Source organism: Scylla paramamosain, unplaced genomic scaffold (assembly GCF_035594125.1).
Source record: "Scylla paramamosain isolate STU-SP2022 unplaced genomic scaffold, ASM3559412v1 Contig1, whole genome shotgun sequence".
In the NCBI taxonomy this organism is placed as follows: domain Eukaryota; kingdom Metazoa; phylum Arthropoda; class Malacostraca; order Decapoda; family Portunidae; genus Scylla; species Scylla paramamosain.
In genome coordinates, this window is record NW_026973666.1 from 4,257,501 (window position 1) to 4,262,500 (window position 5,000).

The window sequence follows — 5,000 nt, forward strand, 5'->3', positions numbered from 1 at the left end:
ACACGATTAAATTTTTTTTTTGTATAATTCTTTAACAAATCCTCTTATCTTATCTAATACTTCTTTAAATTATCTGCAAAGGAGTGTTATATGGTGATTATAGATATAAAGAACTTCAAATAACTGTGGTGGTGGTGGTGGTTGTGGTGGTGGTGGTGGTGGTGGTGGTGGTGATGGTGGTGGTGGTGGTGGTGGTACAGGATTACGGGAAAAAAATATTATATGAATTGATGAAAGTTGATAAAAAATAAATATGATGGGTAAAAAAATGTTAATGAAGGAATAAATGAGATAAATGAAAATGATAATAGATAGATGGATGGATAAATAAATAAATAAAAGGAACTGAAGAAAAAATATATATGAAATAAGGAAACGAGTAAAAAAAGAGTTGAAAAAAATAAGAGAAATACTTGGAAAACTTGAAAAAAACACAAAAACACACACAAAAAAAACATACAGAAATCTGAAAAGGAACAAAAAAACACACACAAAAACAAAACACACTTGAAAATAATTAAAAAAAAACACTTGGAAAACTTGAAAAAAAACACGAACACAAAAAAAAACACGAGAACATACAGAAATTTGAAAAAGGAAGAAAAAAAACACTCATGAAAACAAAACACACTTGAAATAAGAAAAAAAAACACTCGGGAAACAAGAATCAAAACACAACACAAAAAAAACGAAAAATTCAACGAGTAGATTAAAAAAACAACAGAACGTAAAGAAACCATATTAAAAACAATAAAACAAACAAAAAAAACAATTGAAAAACACACCAGGCAATAAAAACAACAAAACACCCCAAATAAACATCGAATAAAACAAATAAAACACAAACAAACGAAATGGAACCAACAGCTAAGCGTAAACAAAGCCAGTGTTGCCAAGTTCACTGTTTTCCTTTTCAAAATCTTCTCTACGCAGATTTGGCAACGTTGGGTGTGTCCGGTAAATTCCCCGTCTCTCTCTCTCTCTCTCTCTCTCTCTCTCTCTCTCTCTCTCTCTCTCTCTCTCTCTCTCTCTGAACTGGTTTAAGTGAGGCAGTTTTAGGGACAAAATTTTGGGCCAAACAGGGAAATTTTTTTGAGATTTTAGGGAAATTTTATTGTTTTTATTGTTTTTAGGGAAATTTTGGAGAGAGAGAGAGAGAGAGAGAGAGAGAGAGAGAGAGAGAGAGAGAGAGAGAGAGAGAGATAATGAAAATAAAACCATAGCTTCCTCATTCCATTCTCTCTCTCTCTCTCTCTCTCTCTCTCTCTCTCTCTCTCTCTCTCTCTCTCTCTCTCTCTCTCTCTCGCTGTTTCATCCTTCTTACGTAATATTCCTGTTTTTGCGAGAGAGAGAGAGAGAGAGAGAGAGAGAGAGAGAGAGAGAGAGAGAGAGAGATTATGAAACAGAGAGAGAGAGAGAGAGAGAGAGAGAGAAAGAAAGAGAACAGGAAATGAGATTGAATAAACAAACAACAGAGAGAGAGAGAGAGAGAGAGAGAGAGAGAGAGAGAGAGAGAGAGAGAGAGAGAGAGAGAGAGAGAGAGAGAGAGAGAAACTCACCAAACAAACAAACGAACAAACAAACAAAACAACACAAAGATAATGAAATAAAGAAGAAAAACTTAAAAATTACGAAGAATCTAGGGAAAAAATTTTATCCCTAGACAACATAAAACAGGGAAGTCTCGAGTTCGGGAGGGATCTGGGTGGAGTCAGTGTGTCGTAGGAGAGCGTGGGGGGAGGACGTGCCGCTCTCTCCCTCCCCGAAGGATATTTTCAAACGCGTCAGGATTAATTGAAGGAGAGGAGAAGTTTGATGAAGTAAGAAAAGGATTTAGTGAAGGAAGTGAAAGAGAAGTGTTGTTTTGTATGTTTTTTTGTTTGTTTGTGTGTTTATATATATATTGTGTGTGTGTGTGTGTGCGTGTGTAGTTTTCCAGTGGTGGTAATAATGATAATAATAATAATAATAATAATATAAGAAAGAAGAAATTGTTGAGAAGAAAAACGAGGAGGAAAAAACTGAAAATCAGGAAAAATATTATATACAATTATTATTATTATTATTATTATTATTATTATTATTATTATTATTAATGTTATTATTATTATTATTATCATTATTAGTGTTGTTATTATTTCTTGTACACCTTGGTAAGTTTCATTACTTCCGGCCAGGTGTGAGTCAGGGAGAGAGAGAGAGAGAGAGAGAGAGAGAGAGAGAGAGAGAGAGAGAGTGCATATATTTAACGATTTCTTTATTTCTTTGTATTTATCAATTTATTTATTTATATTTTGACGTATTACTACTACTACTACTACTACTACTACTACTACTACTACTTCTACTACTACTACTACTACAAACATTCCTAACAATTTTAATAAGTAAATTCCCTATTTTAATCAGAGAGAGAGAGAGAGAGAGAGAGAGAGAGAGAGAGAGAATTACACTGAATATTATGAATTATTAATGATTACACTTTTAATGATGAAAGAGGAAATGTGTGTGTGTGTGTGTGTGTGTGGCAATAGTAATAGTATTCCTATCACAAACTTAAACAATTATTTCCTATCGTCTCAGTATTCTTGAAAAATTTAGCTATGCCCCCGTTTTCTTTTCCTCCCATATTCTTTATTAATTCTGTTCATCTCTTACTCTCATAATTTCCCCATCTTCTTATCAGTAACTTTTCTAATCTCCCTATTAATTTTTCCCATCCTCCCTTGCAATCATATTTCCTCGTATTTCTGTCCCTTATATAACTAATCACCCCAATGTTAACAAATCCTATTCTTCCTTATCCCATATTCTTTCAAAACCAATAAAACTGTCTTTCTTTTCTACCTATCCATGCTGTGTCAGTTATTTAAGCTTTATTTATCTCATATTTAAGTCTATTTCACTCCTATCTCATTCTAATTACTCCTATCCTACTCGGTCTTCCGGATTCTTATGCATAAATTAGTGTTTTTCATTTTTTTTTGTGCTATCAAATTATTTCAACCGCCTCTCAGTTGTATTATCTAGTTTTATTTTCATTAACGTTTCTAACTTCTTTTATTCCACAAATTAATCAAGATGGTTCCTTCCTGTTTTTCTATTTTTCCTTCCTCTTCATCTTTGGTTCATAATTTCAATCATTATTTAAGGTCTATCAAGTGTTTTTTTCTCCTTTATAATTTCTTCTTTCGCTTCATCTAGTAATCTTAGTCTTATTTTAGCCTATCTAGTTCTTTCATTACTCCTATCCTCTCCTTTTTTTGCTATTCGTCTTTACTCAAACTATTAATGTAAGGATCCCAGAATTTTTTGAGTTTGGGTGAAAAGTTTTGGTTTTCTGTTTTAGGCGGGCGTCATAGAAAACGTATATATCACTGAATCGAGTGGGGATGACTTTAATATTCTTTTCCCCCGAGGTTTAAAGGGATTTCACTGGTTTGTTTGGGGGAAATTTAAAGGTCCTGGAGCAGTTAAATTTTATATAAAGCCCGAAAGAAAAATGCTTAACTAGAGTTGTTTAATATGTCACAGAATTAAGAAAAACAGGAAAAAACTGTAATGAAAACGTAAAAATCTTGTACCGTTTTCTTTAACACCACGTATCTGAAAATTACTGTCCGTTTCTCTCCCATATCACAAGTTTACTGATATTTTCCCCTATCCATCTATCCTATAAAACTTCACGCCTCATTTTTAACCTCCATCACATCCTATTAACCCTATCACATCCTGCTGTAACCCTTTCAGCACTCGTATCAGTCACATTCCCTCCTATGTCTTCTATTTCACTACATAATCATTTCATATCAACCCTTTGTGTACGTCTGTCTGTCAATATCTGTTTAGTTGTATTTTAAAGTCCTATTATTATTATTTTCCCTGTCTCACGCCCAACGCCCTCCTGTCCACAGCTTTTCAGAAATGGATGGGTTTTTCCTATCAATCTTCCTCGCTGTGTGCATTGTGGTGGCAGTCCTCGTGCGGTGCCTGTGTTACCGCCTCTCCTGCGTCAGAGAACTCCTTTCCGGCGCCCCTGAGAGTCACCCAGGGGAGGAAATTCTACCTCGAACTACCGCTACTGTCATCACCCCAGCCAGGCATTCCAGGGTCACGTCCACTGTGGGTGTAAACATACCTGATTCACCAATGCCTCAACATGGTGCTGTGTTTACAATCTATACGTTTCCAGAGCAGGACTCCCCCAGGCCGCCCCCACGCACCCCAGAGCCGCCCAAATATTGTTCCCTCCCTCAGGATTTACCCCCGAAATATGAAGATTTATTCCCCCTTGCCGATTTTGCGCTGGCGTGTAAAAATAGCGGTGTCTCTGGTGTCAAAGTGGTGAATAATAATTACACTAGTGAGAATAATAATAGTAATGGTGGTGGTGGTGGTGGTGGTGGTGGTAGTGGTGGTGATAGTCAGGTTAACGCCAATGCTTCTACCAGTAGTATGCATAAAGATACTATTCCTACTACTCCTCCTACTACTACCACTACAGATAGTACTGCTACTACTACTACTACTACTACAGACAATACCACCACCACTACTACCACTACTACTTCTACTACACTATCACCACCATCTACTTTAGACATTCCCACTACTACTACTACTACTACTACTGCTGCTGCTACTACCCCCCAGCCCTCCCACCCCCTCCCCCTCGCCAAACAGATCACCCAGACCAAATAGATTGAATACTACTACTACTACTACTACTAATTCTACTACTACTACTACTACTACGACACCTCCAGCCCTCCCTCCCCTCCCCCTCTCCCAATAGATCCCCAATGACTAATAGAAGATGAAAAAGAGTAAATTTGTAATTATTATTAAGTCTTAAAGTTTACTTGAGAACCCCTCCAAAAATCCCTCATAGAAAACGGTTACTTGGAGAAAATGGAGGATTGAAGGGGAAAAAAGTGATGGGTTGATGGAATGGTGAATAAATATGAAGGTTGTGAAGGAAAGTGATGGAAATAGAAGGA

At 36.2% G+C, this 5,000-nt stretch overlaps 1 long non-coding RNA gene across 1 annotated transcript in view; it reads left to right on the forward strand.

The window, feature by feature from the left end:
- Nucleotides 1-5,000, forward strand: part of LOC135095820 (uncharacterized) — a 10,792-nt gene that overhangs the window by 4,908 nt on the left and 884 nt on the right. Inside the window, exon 3 of the long non-coding RNA XR_010264507.1 lies at nt 3,915-5,000. This exon is cut by the window's right edge and continues 884 nt beyond it. This is a non-coding gene — a long non-coding RNA (uncharacterized LOC135095820). The remainder of the gene's footprint in view (nt 1-3,914) is intronic.